Consider the following 19100-nt stretch of genomic DNA (forward strand, 5'->3'; position numbering starts at 1 on the left):
ACATGCATAGACCTACAACCCAAATTGATGTCACAGCAAGTATTTGTGGCTGAAGAGATTTCACCTCTAACACCTGGCTCACCTGAAGAGTGTGCATCAGTCACAACCCCTCTGTGCTCAGGGGAAATGTATTCTGTGTTTTCACTTGTGTTTGAGAAAATTATGATTACTTCAAGCTCTTGACAAGATCCTCATTCCTTCTCTCTGACTAGGGCATGCTTCTGACCCAGGGTTTGTCCAGACCACCCTTCCTCAGCTAAGAAGTGCTGCCTCTGTCAGGGACATTGCGTGTCTCACATTATGCTTTTCTGAATTGTTTTATTTTCTAATTCGCCAACCTGAAAATTCTTACTGTCCTCTGTTCTGGTTTATGATCTTTTAGTAAAGGTGTTTTTTGCTTTTGTACCTTTAATTTTGTTGGCTATATTCACTGCCTGGTATGATTTGAAAGGATAGTTGTGATCTGTCACATGCAGAGGTGAACAGATAAGGTAGGGTCCCAAGCTCTCTGCGCTTTGGAAGGCACATAATAATGACAAAGCTACTCTTTGGTCAATATTAGTTTATTTTGTATTGCTGACCAAGTCCTTTAACGAAAATCTGCATGACTTTTTGGTTCTAATTTTTTAGCCTGGTGCCTATATTATTGGTGAGGTCAGTGATCACCCAGAGGAAGAGTCCTTTGTTGTGCTTCTGTGAACAATATGAATTATATTCTCTGTTCATAGTATGTCTTACATACTGCAAAGGAGCCCTGAGCCATGATGTGTGAAATTTCATAGGCTGGTCTTATTTTTGTTGTAACACTGTGAAGTGTAACCAGTATTGGGACAAACACTGTTTTCATACTGAGTGGAAGAGACGGCAGTATATTGGATGAAAATTGCCTCTTCTAAACATTATCCACAAATGACCCAGTCCTGAAGCTTGTTTGTTCTTTTTGTAGCTGAAGTGATTGGTTGTGAAAAGAATCTCATGGTTTTGGGGATTCCCTGGGCCCCGCTATGGTGTTCACTTCAAGGTTATCACAACAGGAAAAACTCAAAGCTAGAGGAAGGATCATTGTATAATTAGTCCCAGGTTGTGTGTTTTGTGACAGTTCAGCATTCCTGATCATTCTGATGGCAGTAGTCTTCACTTCTTGACAGTATTTGCTGCCACAGAGGCAACAATGATTCTCTCAGGAAATGAGGAGAGAGATGGTGATGTCTATATAGAGTTGCCATCTTAATTTTCTAACAACAGAGGGATATCTGTGTTTTTATTTGGAGCCACATTTTAAGGCTTTAGTTAAGTACATGTATAACTGACATGCAACAAAAAGCACTTTTCTAATGTGTACTGTTTGGTAGATTGAACATACAGATTAAGCTTCAAAACAGTTACATGTGAAACAAGCTTCTCTGTTACCCATACCCATGGTGGGGCAATAGTATGCTTACAGTTATGAGTATGCAAAACCTGTAATTTATTTTCTTATTTTAAATGACTATCTATACTAATAAAACAATAATATGCTAATTAGATCAGACATCTTCCGAACATCCATCTGGACATCCTTCTGGACAAAGCCATGGTTGCGGGGGCCAAGGCAGAGTTGGTTAGGGGTGAACAGGCCAGCAGGGAAGGCAGTTAGGAGTGACCAGGCTGGCAGAGGAGGGCAATTAAGGGTGATCCGGCCAGCAGGGGAGGGCAGTTAAGGGCGGCCCAGCCGGTAGGGAAGGGCAGGTAGGGGCGACTGGGCCAGCAGGCAGAGGTGGTTAGGGGTGACCCAACCAACAGGCAGAGGCAGTTAGGGGCAATCAGGCCAGCAGGCAGAGGCAGTTAGGAGCACTGGGGGAGGGGGGGGAGCAATTAGGGGCTATCAGCTGTCAGGCAGAGGCAGTTAGGGACAATCAGGCAGGAAGCAGGTGAGTGGTTAGAATCCAGCGGTCTCAGATTGCAAGAGGGATGTCCAACTGCCAGTTTAGGCCTGATCCCTGTGGGCAAAACCTGCAGTCAGACATCCCCCAAAGGGTCCTGGACTGAAGAGAGTGCAGGCTGGAATGAGGGACCCTCTCCTCACATGCACAAATTTTGTGCACTGGGCCTCTAGTCTATATCTGTGTTTGTGTATATGTATGTGTGTGTGTGTGTATTTGTTTGTTTGTTTATTTATTTATTTATTAGGCAAAGTGTCCCCTTTGGATTTTGACCAGGAGACCAGTGTTTGATTGCTCACTATGACATGTGATGACCAGCAGGGGGTGGCACGGAAGGAAGGAAGGCCCAGCTCGGCCCTGATCACCGGCCAGGCCTAGGGATTCTACCCGTGCACAAATGTTGTCAACCAGGCCTCTAGTTTTATATATTTTAAAATGTATTTTTATTGATTTTTAGAGAGAGAAGGGCAGAGGGAGAGAAACATCAATATCCTGCCTCCTGCATGCCCACTACTGCAGATCCAGGCAGGCATGTGCCCTGATCTGGAATCAAACCAATGACCTTTCAGTGAATGTGATCATGCCCCCCAACAGTTGTGTTATTATTTATTTACAGTTGTATTATTTTCAATACTAACAACTCTAAACCTAGTTTTGCACACCTTGTATTTACCTCTTGCCCTTTTATAATCTTTCGTATTCTCTAGCCCTCCATACAGCCATTGATTTACCTTCTTACAATAGATTAGTTCATATTTTTCATAATATTATAGGCACTATATAAGGTGTATAATTTTCAACAAACAATGGCTTCCTTCTTGCCACACAGGTATTTTTAGATTCAACAGTAATGTTTATGTAAATAGTTAATTTTTTATTGCTAATAATATTGTATTCTATGGATAACCACTTTATTCATTGATCTGTCTATGGTTTCAGTTATTTCCACATTTGGGGTTTTATAAAAACTGCTGGGTGCTCGCTTCGGCAGCACATATACTAAAATTGGAACGATACAGAGATTAGCATGGCCCCTGCGCAAGGATGACACGCAAATTTGTGAAGCGTTCCACATTTTTTTAAAAAAAACTGCTGGGAATATTGCATTCAATTCTTCCTACAGGTGTATGTTTTATTTAACTGTTGCAGTGTTGGTGAATGTGTTACATTTTAAGATATGCAGATCTGTGATCTAAAATGGTCATTCCCTTTGCCTTCCCACCCACCCACAGTAATGAAATTTCCAGGTTTTACATTACCCTGCCAGCACATGTGATGGTTATTTTTTTAAATAGTAGGCCAGGCAATGACTATACTGTTAACTTGTTTTTGTTTAATAACATTTCCCTAACAATTCTTGATGGTGAGCATTTCTTCTTGCATAATTTACACTGTCTTTATCTCCTTTGTTAAAATGTCTGCTCAGGATCCTTTGTCTACTTTTTAAGTTAATTTATTATTCTTACCAATAGGAGGACAGTGCAGCATCTAAGACATGTGTTTGAGTTTCACTCCTTCCTCAATGACTCAAGTGACTTCTTTGCCATATGGAACCATTGGTTTTCAATTCTGGAAAGAAAATTGTTTTTCTCAACTTTTATCCTATGGACAATTAATAGCCACTCATGCCATACACTTATAAGTTTAATCTGCATTATTAATATTCTCCACCAGTGTTCTTTAAGTCTAAACATATAATAACACATTAAGTGAAGTCTAGATTTGTAGTATTTCTCAATTTCCCTGGTGTAAATACTCTCATCATCACCAGGTTCAAACTGGCAAAATAATGACATGGAACATGGACATGGAAAGATATTTCAGTAGTACATCGTTATATTCTATTTTCAGCATACTGATACAGTAGCAGTTAAAATGCTCAAGAAAACTTACAATAAAACAGCTGAATTATTGGGAAGTGGCAAGTGTTAAACATCTTTTAAAGTTTGATAAAAGTGTAATGATTAAAGTGCTATTTGATTTTAAACATTTATACACATATATTAAAATAGTTTTATTGATTTCAGAGAAGAAGGGAGAAAGATGGAAAGATCAATGATGAGAGATAATCATTGATCAGATGCCTCTTGCATGCTCCTACACTGTGTATCAAGCCTGCAGTCCTGGCTTATGCTCTGACCAGAATCTAACCTTGACTTCTTGGTTCATAGTTTGTACTCAACCACTGAGTAATATTGGCCAGGCAAAAACACACTTTTTAACAAACACTTTTATGTTTCCATACATACCTGTCTCCCTGAAACCAAGTCCTCCCCTTTTCAGTGCTTCCTGATTGGAATAGGGTATTACTGCTGCAAGGACATAATCTACCTTTGTAATAGCATATTTCAAATATACCCATATATAGAAAACACTTACGAAACTTCATGAATTTTAGTCTGGTCTTCCATCACTGTCTCTCGTCCCAGTGGTTCTGGTATCTATCTCTTCTCAGATACATTAATTATTTTACTTAAAACCCCTGATAAGTTTTTCCCTGGCCAGAGAGCTCAGTTGATTAAAGCATCATCTTAATAACGCCAAGGTTGCAGGTCCCATCCTCAGTCAGGGCCCATGGAAGAATCAAGTAATGAATGTATAAAATTAGTGGAACAACAAATGGGAGTTTCCTCTCTCTCTGTATTCTTCTATCTCACTCTAATCAATATATTTGTGTGTGTTTTCACCAAATGAGTCAACACATGTGAACACCATCCAGACCAGGCAGGGACCCTGTGGTGAACCAGCCATAAGGGTTCTCATGAGGGCAGAGCACACAGTGAGGGAGAGAACAGGAGGGGAGGGGCCCTGCTGTCAGTGTGGAGGGTGGGGAACGGGCTGAGCTGCACAGTCACCCACAGGTAATTATGACATCTGTGCTCCCTGAGACTAAACCCTAAGGGGCTGGGAAAAGCTCTGGGCCTAGACATGGGCCTTGTGGTCTCAGCACCTTCCAGCCAGGGGTTGAGACTGGGCTATTTTGGATTCAGGTGGGGGAGGAGCCCAGATCCCTCTCAGGTGTTCCGGATCAGCTCCTGATACTTGAGGCCCTCAAATCAGCTCACCGACCTCTGAGCAGCCCACACACTCCCCTGAGCCCCACAGGCATTGTTGGAATCTCTCTATTTTTGCATTTCTGGGTAATTTTCCACTTTTATTTCATTAAAAATACCACCTCCTAACCAGTCCTGGGGATAGCATGGATTCTCCAGGAAACGGTGCTGTGTGTTTTCAATGGTGAGACCATTCTGAAGTACAAGCATTTCCAGAAGGAGAGGCTTGGTCTCAACATGATACCACATTGAGGGATGCATTACAGGTGGTCTCCACCCTCCATAAGTTTGGCCTGTGCAGAGCTGACCCTTGCACCTGAAGTGAGGTGATGGAGCCTGCACTCTGAGGGACAATATACTGTGGGATGTGAAGTTGAGGGGGCAGAGAGGATGGGTCCTGGGACAGGATTGGTGATAGGGTTTTCTGCCAGCATATGGGGGAGTGTCCATTGTGTGTGTGTCCTGTGGCACTGAATGGGGAGTCCCAACTGTTTGTTTCCTTGTCTCTCTCTCTCTCTCTCTCTCTCTCTCTCTCTCCCTCTCTCTCTCTTCCCCTCAGGGTATTGCCCATGTCTACAGTGTGGGTCTGTGTAAACCTGAAAATAAGCCCAGCACCTGAGTGCCCAGCACAGGCTGGGAGTGTTCTGTACCTGTGTGTTTCTGTGCTTGGGTTATCTGTATGTTTCTCTCTGAGTCTGTGCATCCCCACAATGAGTAAGTGTATAGGCAATCTCCAGCGAGGCATTGTAGAGGCACCTTCCTCTGCATCAATATGTTCCTCTTCCCCACCCCCAGGCGAGCCCCTTCTTTTCTTCCAGGGCATCTGGTGTCCCTATGGAGGTCCCATCTCAAGTCTCAAGGATGGATTAAGCATAGGGTCAGTTCAGAGAAGCCTAGGCTGTGGGAAGGTGGGGAATTGAGGAAGACTCTGATGACAGACAGGAGATAAAGAGTGTGGATTGGGAACATTTGTGAAGGACACTAGTCTTTGTGAAGGAGTTGGAGGATCCAGGACCCTTGTGAAGGAATATGAGGATGAGTTCTTGTGAGGGAAAGCTGAGCGGGAAGATTCTAGGCTCCTAAGTCCCCACTGGTAATGAGGAACTGGACATCCCAGGAGAGGGCTGTCTCTTGCTTTGTCAAAGCTAGGCTGACAACTAATAGAGGAAGCTGCCTGGGGCTCCGTGGAGCATCACTCCTGGACTTCTGGGCTCTGGTCATTTACTGGGTGTGCATGGCCCACCCAACACTGGGGCCAAGAGGGAGAATGAGGACCAGTGTGGAGAACCATCCAGCGACCCTTTAGCACAGGTTCATACACAGAACAAATGGAAAGCACAGGATCGCCATTGATGTTAACGTCAGCATTTTTCACCATCATCCTCACTGGGAGCACTCACCAGGGCAATGCAAAAGAAAGGAGACTTGGAAGCAGGTACTGACTGATGTTAATTGAAAAGAACAGGGATGCTGGGATGCTCACAGTCCTGTACCCTTCCCAGTAAACATTCTTAACATGTGGGTCTTCACCTTGACCATAGTAGGGGAATCCAGGCAGCCAGGGATGTTCCCAAAGTCACACTCAGAATTGGTGTTGAGTTTGCTGCCCATGGCATCTTACCAAACTCCTGCTTTTTTGGAACTTCATTCCTTTGAATCTTGAAAGAGATGGTTTGGGGCACCTTGGGTAGAAAATCCATCTAGATGAGGAGAAACTGAACCACCCTGACTGGTTACCACTGTCATTTCCTACCAGTCCCCACTTCTCTCCTTTGCCCTTGCACAGCCCAAAAGAGGTTGGCACCATATGGTCGCCTTAATGAGGCCCATCAAGTATACCAGGTTCTGCTGGTGAGGTTTGCTGCAGTTCTGTTATGTACGTTGACCAATGAAATGTGGTGGGAGTGAAGCCTATCACCAATAACAGAAGACTCTGGATCCATTGAGACTGTCCACCCTCTGTCCAACTCTGATAATGTCAACAGGTACCTACATGGTGACACCTCCTTCATTCTGGTCCTAGGAGAATCAGGGTGGACATGTGGTATGAACCAGAAAGATACCTTCTTTAAGCAAAGCCACTAAAGATTTGGGGCTGTAACATCTAGCCAATCCTAATGGCTATGAAGCACCAACTCTACTCTCTAGGAGGCTTTGATGTTATTGTCAGCCTAACATTAGAGGCCAGACCTCTGTTATAGACACACCAGAGGCCCAGTGCATGAAATTCTTGCACAGAAGGGGGTGTTCCATCAGTCCAACCTGCACCCACTCCAATCAGGACCCCTCAGGGGATGTCCAACTGCCAGACACCCCTCTTACAATCAGGGACTGCTGCCTCCTAACCACTCACCTACCTGATTGCCCCTAACCCCTCTGCCTGCCTACCTAATCACCCCTAACCTCTGCCTGCCTGAGTGATTGCCCCTAACCTCTCTGCCTGCCTGTCTGATTGCCCCTAACTGCCCTCCCTTACCAGCCTGATCTCTCCCCTAAGTGCTCTCCCCTGCTGGTCTGATCGCCCCTAACTGCCTCTGCCTGACTGATCACCCCTAACTGCCCTCCCCTGCCGGCCTGATCTTGCCCCTAACTGCCCTCCTCTGCTGTCCAATTTGGTTCTGATTGGTCAGTTTCTATGTCAGTTAGCATCCAAAGCTCCACCTACTAGGCAGCCATTGGCTCCTTACATTCTCCCAGATTTGGTTCTGATTGGTCAGTTTCTATGCCAGTCAGCATCTCTGGGCCTATTAACAGCGCCTGATCAGAAAAGCGGGGCTGATCAGCAGCCCAGGTGGAGGGCTGGAGAGAAATGGAGGCGCTACTGTTGGCCAGGCTGGGAGAGAAAGAGGCAAATTCTGATCAACGGCTACTACAGAGGCTTTGGATCACAACTGGCCTCTCTCTCTGCAGCCCTCTCTCTGGATCTGATCCGCAGCCCCCAAGGCAGTCAGTGCTGGGTCGGGGTGCCCACAGTGGCCCCAGTCAGTGGGGCTTACAGAGGAGGGCAGTTGGGAGCAAGATCAGGCCTGCAGGGGAGGGTAATTGGGGCAAGATCAGACCAGCAGGGGAGAGCAGTTAGGGGTGACCCAGCACTGTCTTCTGGTCTGGTCAAGCCTTGGGTGGTGATTGGTGGTTGGGACCCTAGCTCTTTATTATATAGACTAGAGGCCCAGTGCACAAAAACTTGTGCACTCAGGGAGGTCCCTCAGCCCGGCTTGTGACCTCTTGCAGTCTGGGACCCCTCAGGGGATGTTTGCTGGCTTAGGCCTGCTCCCCAGGGAATCGGGCCTAATCTGGCAGTCAGACATCCCTCTGGCAGCCCAGGAGCCCTCGGGGGATGTCCCCTTGCCAGCGGGGCAGGCCTAAGCTGCAGTCGGACATCCTTAGCGCTGCTGAGGAGGCAGGAGAGGATCCCGCCACCACCGCTGTACTGGCAGCCATCAGCCTGGCTTGTGGCTGAGCAGAGCTCCCCCTGTGGGAGCACACTGACCACCAGAGGGCAGCTCCTGTATTGAGCATCTGCCTCCTGGTGGTCAGTGTGGGTCATAATGACCAGTCATTCCCAGTCTTTCTCCTGTTAGGGTCAATTTGCATATTACCTTTTTATTATATAGGAGTGCCTGGCCAGCCTGGGTGAGGTGCTGATGGCTGTTTGCAGGCTGGCCACAGCCCCTTCAGGGTGGGGATCCCCACTGGGGTGCCTGGCCAGTCTGGGTGAGGGGCTGAGGGCCATTTTCAGGCTGGCTAAGCCCCCCAGCGGGGACCCTCACCCCCTGAGGATGTGGCCATCCTGGGTGAGGGGCTAATGGCTGTTTGCAGGCTGGCCACAACCCCCAGCCACCCAAGCTCCCAGTGGAGGCTGGCTGGAAGCAGGTATCTGGGAGTTATTTGTCTTCTATAATTGAAACTTTTTTGCCATGAGCAGAGGCCACAGACAGCTCAGGGCAGGTGGGAAGCTTGGCTTCCTCCATCACCCAGGCAACCAAGCCTCCTGCTTGCTCCAGTTCCTTGGCTGCAGGCCACCATCTTGGTTGGGTTTATTTGCATATAGTCGCTCTGATTGGCTGGTGGGCATGGCTTAGGGCATAGTGAAGGTATGGTCAATTAGCATCTTTTTCTTTTATTAGTGTAGATGGTTTTGCCTTCTAGTCCTGCCTTTTATTTACTCTACAATCAGGGAATCTACCTTGAGTCTCTGAGCCTGGATTTCCTCTCTATAAGACAGATGTTTAAACCATATCAGGTGGACACATCACCTGCTTGTAATGCACTCTAACCAGTGCCTGTGAGGAACTCTGTAATGGAGGTACATACACTTTACCGGAGTCAACCTGCAACCCTTCAGTCCTAGGGCTGACACTCTATCCACTGAGCCAAACCAGGGAGGGCTAACATGTACACTTTTTAAACATGCCCTTTTGATGTTTCCATTCATGCCTGCATTCCTGAAACCAAATTCCTCCTGCCCTTCTGAGTGCTTCTTTCTTGACATATAAAATAATTGATGCAAGGACACATTCTACCTTTGAAATAGCTTATTTGAAATCTATCCATATGAGGAAAATACTCATGAAACCCCATGAATCCTATTCCAGCCTACCCTCCTTATCTACCATGATAGTTGTTCTTGTATCTATTTATCCATAGGTACATTAGTGGGTTACTTAACATAAAATACCCGATATGTCAGGCCATGCCCAGATAGCCCAGTTGGACAGAGCATCATCTCAATAAGGCCAAGATTGCAGGTTCCATCTCCAGTCAGGGCCCATGCAAGAACATTTCTGACCGACCCAGGAAAAGCCCAATCTAATCCACTGTAGAAAATTACAGGACAACAAATTAATGCATCGCTCCCTATTTCTCTCTCTCTAAAATCAATATACATGTTTTATTCACCCAGTCAGTCCACACACATGTGAACACCAGCATAGCTCAGGGACCCCATGGTGTCCTGCAGCCAGGGTCCTCATGAAGGTCAAGCATGCAAGGATCCAAAGACCAGCATGGGAGGTGCCCCTGCTGTCAGTGTGGAGGGTGGGGAATCCAACCTGAGCTTCACAATCACCCACAGGGGATGATGACATCTGTGCTCCCTGAGACTAAGAGGCTGGGAGTAGATCTAGGTCTTGACATGCCCTTTGTGGTTTCTGCCCCTTCCAGCCAGGAGTTGAGACTGGGCTGTTCCAGAATTCAGGTGGTTGAGGAGCTCAGATTCCTCTCAGGTGTCAAGGCTGGGAGCAGCAGTGCAGCTGGGCAGGTGAGTGTGTGCAGGAAAAAGCCCAGGGCAGTTGCCAGGGAGAGTTCGTCCTGGGTGATGTGAGTGGCACTGAGGCCCTCTCTAGTCCCAGTTCAGGCTGGTGACTCCTCTGTTCTTTGGGGCCATGGTTAGTGGGAAATGGAACATAAGTTACCAGGGTAGTCATGACATGGGGGTCAGCATGTCCTTCAAGAAAACTTGTGACCCAGGAAGGGCCAACCTAGTCCACTGTAATGAAGGCTCCAGGCATTGACAGGCCCAGGGAGAGAGAGGAGCTGTCTCTTCAGGGGCTGATTCCCTATTTGTCCAGCACGATGTGCTGCAGGCTGCTGAACTCATGGTCCTCTCTGGGATGCAAGTATCTTGAAGTTTAGCCACTAAAAGTTGTAGATATTTATCAATCTAAGAAAAAAAAAATGGTCCTCTTCTTTCCTTATTGGGTAAACATCCACCATTGCCTGGCCAGTGTGGCTTAATGATAAGAGTGTCAGCCTACACACATGAAGGGTGGTGAATTAAATTCCTGGTCAAGGGCAAGTGCCTGGGTTCAAAGTTTAATACATGGAAACTATTGGGGCCTCATGCAGGTGGAATCCAGTTGATGTGTGTCTTTTACTTCCAAGTTTCTTTCTCTCTCCTCTCTCTCTCCCCTCTCTCTCTCTCTCTCTCTCTCTCTCTCTCTCTCTCTCTCTCTCCCTCTCTCTCTCCCCATTCCCACTCTTCCACTCTGAATAAAAATCAATGGAAAAATATTCTCCTGTGAGGATTATGAAAAACAAAAATAGAACCATCCACCACCGCTACCCTGACAAGGGGCTTCTGCCTGCACAGCCCACCCCTCCTTATGCTCTCTTGCCTTTTTCTGGGATGTTCCCACTGCAACTTGGACAAGCTTGGTTTTTCCTAGGAGTTGGTAGAAAAGCCCCAGGCAAGGTCCTGGGAGGGACTTGGGTTCTGTGTCTGCCTGAGAGGAGCTGGCCAGGGCTCTTCTGTCTCCATCCAGAGGTCTCTCCAGCCTGCTCCTCCCCACCCTCCAGGCACCTGGCTCACTGCAACTGCACCTACTTCTGTATTCGGGAGAAGCCCATGATGCTTTGGGCCCACAACCCAGTTCACCTTTGGAAAGTCCTGCCTGTGGCCAGCACACTCACACCCCTGAAGTTTTGGTATTGTTTGAGTCTCTGTTTTTGCATTTTGTGGGGTAATTTTCCACTTTGATTTTATTAAAAATAAAGCTGCCCCCTCCACACACACGCACACATAAAGCCAGTCCCAGCGGTAGCATGGATACTCCAGGAAATGGTGCTGTGTTTTTAGTTATGAGAACATTCGGCTATACATTTGCAGAGATAATAACCTAATGGTTTTGTGGATTGTACTGGCCTCTCTAGGGTGTTTACCTTAAGGTTGATGCTCAACAGGCAAGAACTCAAAGGTAGAGGAAGGTTAACCCTCTAATGAATCCCAGATTGTGTCTTTTGTAACCAGTCAGCACTCCTGTTGGTTCTGATGGCAATAGTCTACACTGCTTGCCAAAATTTCCTGCCACTGAGGAAAGGCTCTTCCTCCCAGGATATGAGAACTGACATGCAACAAACTGCACTTTCTAATGTGTACTATTTGGTGATCTTTGATGTACATATAAATCTGTGAAACCATCACACATGAAACAAACTTATCTGTCTCCAGTACACATGGTGGAGCAGAAACAGATTTATAATTTTGAGTACCCAAAGCACAGAGTTTATTCTTTTTAAATGTGTTTTAAACATTACTTTTATTGTATCTTTTAGGGAAATGGAAGGGCGGTGAATGAGAGAGAAACATCTATATCAGAGAAATATATCAATCTGATGCCTCCTGCCCTCCCCTGCTGGGTTTGAGGAGGGCATGTGCCCTGACCTGATCTAGTGACCTTTAATAATAGGGGATGATGCCCAACTGACTGAGCAACACTGGCCAGGGCAGAGTCAATTTTTGTTTTTTCCTACTAACAACTCTAAACCTTTTTTTGGCACACCCTATTTATCTCCTGTCCTTTTATAATCTCTCTCTCTCTCTCTCTCTCTCTCTCTCTCTCTCTCTCTCTCTCTCTCTCTCTCTCTTTCCCTTCCCCAGTCCTTCTTGCAGGCATTGGTTTTCCTTCCATTACAACACATTGGTTCATATTTTTTTATAATTTCACTAGAGGTCCAGTGCATGAAAGTCATGCACGGGGGTGGGGGTGGGGTGTCCCTCAGCCTGGCCTGTACCCTCTCACAATCTGGGGCCACTTGGGTAGGGTCCCTAGGCCTGGCTGACGATCAGAGCCTATGGGGGCTTTCCTTCCCCTGGCTGCCAGAAGCTGGCCCCGCCCCTGCCACTGCCACTGCTTGCCATCTGTGCAGTGCTGCCCGCCCCTCCCCAAGGTTGCCTCCCTCTGCAACAGGCATGGGGTGCGATTGCTTGGCTGGCCTGGGCCTTCCTCTGAGGGGCGGTCGCTAGCTGGCCTGCACACCATCTCAGTGTCACTGGCCAGTGGCCTGGGCCTCCCTCTGTGGGGCAATGGTGGAACCTCTTTTCACCCCCCCCCCCCATGGATTGCCCCGCTGGTTGGTGGCCTGGGCCTCCCTCTTTGAGGTGATGATCACAGAGCCCCTCCATCGATCATCCCACAGCAGGTAGCCTGGGCCTCCCTCTGTGGGGCAATCATGGAGCGATGGGGGGTGGGGGTCGGAGGGGGGGCTCTAACCAATCACATCACACCCCCTTGGCTGGTCTGGAGCCAGTGTGTGTCATAGCGTGGTCTTCTGGAAGGTTGTCCGCATGGTTGTGTGCTGTTTGGTTGTTCAGTTGGTTTGCATATTACGCTTTTATTATTATAGATAGGCACTATAATGTGTGTCTCTTTAACAAATATTGGTTTCCTCCATGCTGCACAATTATTTTGAGATTCAATACAAACGCTTATGTAAATAGTTAATTTTTTATTGCTGAGTAGTATTATAATCTGTGAATTACCACTTTAACTATTGATGCGTCTATGATTTTGGTCATTTCTAAGGTTGGGATATTATAAATAAATCTGCTGGGAATATTTGTCACTTCTCTATATTGATATATGTTTTACTGATCATAATGTTGTTGTGTAGGTGAATGTGTTACATTGTAAGATATGTGGAACTGTGATGTAAAATGGACATCCTCGCCCTAACCGGTTTGGCTCAGTGGATAGAGTGTTGACCTGCAGACTCAAGAGTCCCAAGTTCGATTCTGTTCAAGGCATGTACCTTGGTTGCGGGCACATACCCAGTAGGGAGTGTGCAGGAGGCAACTGATTGATGTTCATCTCTCATCAATGTTTCTAACTCTCTATCCCTCTCCCTTTCTCTCTGTAAAAAATTAATAAAATATATTTTAAATGGTCATCCTCTTTGCCCTCCTACGCACCCATAGTAATAAATTTCCACATTTTCTGGAATCCTGCCATCACATCCAATGGTTAATCTTTTTAAATACTAACACCATAAATGAGTATAGTATTAACTGCCTTTCTTTTTAATTCTATTTACTTAAGATTTTTTTATGGTGAGAATTTTTTTTCATACATTTATTTCCACTACCTTTATCACATTTGTTAAATTGCTCAGAATCTTTCACCAATTTTTTAAATGAATTTATTACCTTGAGAACATTTTGCTAGGAAAAATAAGCCAGTCAGAGAAAGATAAATATAACATGATCTCACTCATGTGTGGAATGTAATGAACAACATAAACTAATGAAGAAAAATAGATCACGAGACAGAGAAGACACAAGCAGACCTTCAAACCTCAGAGTGAAGGTAGGAGAGGGTGGCTGGGGGGTGGGAGGGGTAAGAGATCAACCAAAGAAGTTGTATGCATATAAGCCTAACCATTGAACACAGACAATAGGGGAGTGAAGGCCTGGGCTGGAGGTGGGGATGGGTTGGAGAGAAAAAAAAGGGGGGGGGGAATATGCAATGCTTTCAACAATAAAGAATTTTTAAAAAATGAATTTATGAATTTAAACAATAGGAGGACAGTGTACAAGGTAAGACATGTTTGAAGTTCACTCATTTCTCGGTGACTGCAATGACTTCTTTGCTCTATGGAACCAGAGATTTTAAATATTGGAATGAAAATTTTTTTCTCAATTTTTAACCCATGTAGAATTTAAACGCACTTGTACCATGTACTTACAGATTTAATCTGCATTGTTAACATTCTCCACCAAACTTAGTAAGTCTGAGCATTCAATAATGCATTCAGTGAAGTCTACATTTGTAATCTTTGTTAATATCCCTGATGTAAATACTCTCATCATTATGTGGTTCAAACTGACAAAATGATGACACTAAACATGGACATGATGAAATATTTCAGTAGCACATCATTATATTTTATTTCCAACATGCCAAAACGGAAGCACCAAATATGCTCAAGAACTTTCATGATAAAACAGTAAAATTATTGGGATGCATCAAGTTTAAAGCTTTCTTAAAGTTTGATTCAAGTAGAATTGATATAAAATGGACATTTGAAAAACACAACATACACTTTTGATGTTTCCATACGTGCCTGAAAACAAGTTCCGCCGGCCCTTACCAGTGCCCGCAGACAGTGACGTCATAAGGAGAAGCCAGTGGTGGTCAGTGGGGATCTCCCTGAGACAGTCTGGGAAAGGGTGGCAGAGTCCAGTTGGAAGGCCTGCTGGGAGCATGCCCCCTCCCCCGATTTGGGAGATGAAGGCAGGTCACTGTAGCTGTTTGGACAACAGAAATTAGAAAGCGGGTGGTGACTGGCTTGTGGGCGCTGTGGCAGGACTTGGCCTTCTCCTCAGGCGGCCTCACAGTTTGCCTCCAGCCCCAGGCTGCCTTCAGGAGGGCTGATGGGCAGCCCCTTCAGATGAATCATTGCCAGAGGGAAATTTGCAGTCCTGAATGCACATAAAGAATCCAGGGACGTAAACATGTTTGCTTATTTATGAGGAAAACTGCATCTCGAAGGTACATTAATAGTAAACTCTCCACAAGGATGGTTCTTCAGAGAATATGACAAACGGAAATGTACAAGGAGACAGTCATGATAGTAACCTTCCACAGAAGTTCAAAAAGTGGCTGGAGGACACAGTAATAGGGTATGATATGCAATAGAGAAAATACTATGTGAGATCCTGAGGAGCCGTAGACATTTACAACACGTCTCAGGAAATCATCTTTGGAATCCCAACACCGGCCTCCGTGTGTTCTCCAGAGGATTCTCTGCTTTAAGAAAGACTGCAAGTTGGCTGACTCATGCCTCCTGTGTCACTGGAAGTATTTATAGACAATAAAACATGAGTTTCACTAGGGAAAGCAGTTTCTAGTTCACCATGGGCTCTGCTCACTCCAGTGTCTAAAGTTATGTTGGAATCCCTCAGAAACAGCTTCTCACTTGGGAAAGATAATTTTTATCACTCAAAGACTAACCTAAGTTAAAAACATAAAGAGATGACTTTAATCAGAAACCATCAGATTTTAGGGATTAAATAAAAACAAAGTGGGGATCATGGCTATGACGCTAATGGTGTGGGGTTTCTCTGAAATCTGTGATATTGATTCTTTTATCCTCTTACATGAAAGAAGACAGACTTCCACTGGGTTCAGATGATTCTGATAACTGTTCTAGAGAGACAGCTTTAGATTTAACCGTATGTACTTGAAACATAACCACCTTAATTGTTTAATTCTTTTTCAGGAAATTGGTTATTAATTTTAGAGATAGAGAGAAGTGGGGAGAGAGAGAGAGAGAGAGGGAGGAGGAGGAGGAAGAGGAGGAGGAGGAAGAGGAGGAGGAGGAGGAGGAGGAGGAGGAGGAGAAGAAGAAGAAGAAGAAGAAGAAGAAGAAGAAGAAGAAGAAGAAGAAGAAGAAGAAGAAGAAGAAGAAGAAGAAGAAGAAGAAGAATCGATACGAAAGGAAACAAAAGGAAATCAATTGCCTCCTCTATGATTTCCAAGCAAGGGTCAATTTTGAAACCCAGTTATGTGCCCTTACCAGGAATCAAAGACACCTTCCTTTAGTGGGGGTGCTTTATGGGAGGATGCCCCAACCCACTGAGCCACCTGAGCAGGGCAGCACCTTAATTCTTAATGTTTGCTTTAAGAGTGTAAATTAGGCCCTAGGTGGCTTAACTCAGTGGAAAGAGAGTGGGCCTGTAGACTGAAGGGTGCCAGGTTCAATTCTGGTCATTGCACATGCCCAGGCTGTGGTTATAACACCGGTAGGGGGCGTGCAGGAGGCAATGATCAATGATTCTCTCTCTTCATTGATGTTTCTATCTCTCACCTCTCCCTTTCTCTCTGAAATTTTATATATATACACACACACACACACACACACACACACACACTAGAGGCCTGGTGCACAAAAATTTGTGCACTGGGGGGGGGGGTGGAGGGTCCCTCAGCCTAGCCTGTGCCCTCTCACAGTCTGGGACCCCTCAGGGGATGACCACCTGCTGGCTTAGGCCCGCTCCCCAGGGGATTGGGCCTAAGATGGCAATGAGACATCCTCTGGCAGCCCAGCAGACCTCGGGGGATGTCCACTTGCCAGCAGGGAGCAGGCCTAAGCTGCAGTCAGACATCCTTAGCGCTGCTGAGGAGGCAGGAGAGGCTCCCACCACCACCGCTTGTACTGGCAGCCATCAGCCTAGCTTGTGGCTGAGCAGAGCTCCACCCATGTGAGAGCACCCTGACCACCAGAGGGCAGCTCCTGCATTGAGCGTCTGCCCCCTGGTGGTCAGTGTGTGTCATAGTGACCAGTCATTCCCAGTCCTTCTGCTGTTAGGGTCAGTTTGCATATTACCCTTATATAGGATAGAGGTCTGGTGCACGGGTGGGGGCCGGCTGGTTTGCCCTGAAGGGTGTCCCAAATCAGGGTGGGGGTCCCGCTTGGGTGCCTGGCCAGCCTCGGTGAGGGGCTGATGGCTGTTTGCAGCTGATTGCACCCCCTTCAGAGTGGGGGTCCCCACTGGGGTGCCTGGCCAGCCTGGATGAGGGGATGATGGCCCGTGCATGCCTCCTCCTTCCTTTTAGAGGCCCAGCTCCTGCCTACATGCTTGCTGGGCAGGCCCAACTGCACCGGGGAGTGAGCCATGGTGATCAGGATGACCACTTCCTGGGATGGGATGGCTGGACCACGGCAATTCATGAGGGTGATGAGGCCCGTGGGGCATGCGCAGGCCTCGGGGAGTGGGGGTGCCCGGCCAAGCCAAGTCTGGCTTCAGTGGGGCCATTGAGAGCCTGAGGCCACCCTAACCCCCACAGGTCCCGCGTGGACGGTGGCTCAGTGGATAGCGGTGTCTCCATGCATGGTGCCCAGGGGCAGCTGTGAGCTGCTGCAACCCCGCCCCATGCTCAGGGAGGGGGAGAAGGCTCGCAGCCACCAGCACCCTAGGCTGCACCGCCTGTGCCTCAGCCTGCCAGGTTGGCAGGGTCCAGAGCAGGTGAGCTGCTCCCTTCCCCCAGTGGTAGAACAGGGAGGAGAGCGCTGGGTGCAGGGATGGGACCTCAGCTGGGATCCTCCTGGTGTGGAGAAGGGGCCCAGCCTGGGCCCAGTGGGGAGCTTAGGAAATCTGGCTAAGCAGGCGCTGTTTCATACCAACTCTTACTCTGCCATCTTCCTCCAGCTCTTCAAGCTAGCCCCCCTGCCCCACCTGTCTGGGGGAATGGACTCTGGGTGACCTCCCTAAGCTCAGACTGTGGACCCAGGGACCTCAAAGAAGAGTGCCTGGCCAGGCCCGGGCAGGGGCCAGTGCAGAACTACCAGGGCAGAGTTGCTTCGGTGTCTCGGTGAAGTTTGCAACTGACCCAAGGAGGAAACCCGAGAGGGGAAAGGCTGGGAGGCATGAATTGCCAGCACTTTAGCCACTTGAAAACAGCTCCACTTGGAATGTGAGGCGGTTGTATGTTCCGCTGAGAAATGAAGGGGCTGAACTCCACCATCGCTGGGCTCCTGTCAGTCCGAGGCCCAAGTGTCCACCACGACAAGGAAAGAACAGGGCGAGGGCCCCAGAGGAAGGGAGGACAATTGAAGAAAACCGTGTCTAGACTTTCCCCAGCCCTCTCCTTCTTTCTGCTGTCTACAAGAGCCCCATGCCTGGCCACAGTTCTGTCTCCACCTTTTAGTCCCCTATTCTCCAACCACAGAGGAAAGAAATAAGGAAGGAGTCTGTGCTGCCTTCAGCAAGTATCTATATACCTGATCGGCCAGTTACCTCCCACAGAGGGAGGCCAGACTGTGGCTTAGGCCCTCTCCCCACAGGGACATCAGTAGGACATCCTGTGAGGGCTCCCAGACTGTTACAGGGAGTAGGCTGGGCTGAGGGATGCCCCCCGAGTGCACAAATTTTTGTGCACCAGGCCTCTAGTGTATTTATATTAAAGAGAGTAAATTAGTATGATAACATTTGTGGGGTCCAAAACTTCCTGTGCTTTGGAAAGAATATAAGAAAGGCAGAAAATCACTCTTTGTCCAATATTGGGTTATTTTGCATTGCTGACCAAGGCCTTGAAAGAAAGTCTGCATGACTTTGTGGTTCTAATTTGCAGCCTGGTGCCTCTATTATTGGTGAGGTCAACGGTCACACTGGAAAGGAGGCCTTTGTTGTGCCTGTGTGAACAATATGAATTATATTCTCTGTTCTCAGTAAGTATTACATAATTCTCAGCAATGTTTAGGGGAACTCCTCCCCCACATACTGTAAAGGAGCCATGTGCCATGATGTATGAAATTTCATAGGCTGGTGTCACTTGTTAAGGCTCTTAGGTTTAAATGGAACTAGCATTAGAACAGAAACACTGTATTCCTAGTGAGTGGGAAAGAC

The 19100-nt window shown here is 47.0% G+C and overlaps 1 non-coding gene across 1 annotated transcript; it reads left to right on the plus strand.

Annotated features, from left to right (window-relative positions):
- The first annotated feature begins 2897 nt into the window (after window positions 1-2897).
- Window positions 2898-3001, plus strand: LOC118655004. The gene has a single exon (XR_004967175.1). It is a non-coding gene; the product is annotated as a U6 spliceosomal RNA (small nuclear RNA).
- Window positions 3002-19100: the final 16099 nt, after the last annotated feature.

Source organism: Myotis myotis, unplaced genomic scaffold, assembly GCF_014108235.1.
Source record: "Myotis myotis isolate mMyoMyo1 unplaced genomic scaffold, mMyoMyo1.p scaffold_m19_p_40, whole genome shotgun sequence".
Taxonomy (NCBI): Eukaryota; Metazoa; Chordata; class Mammalia; order Chiroptera; family Vespertilionidae; genus Myotis; species Myotis myotis.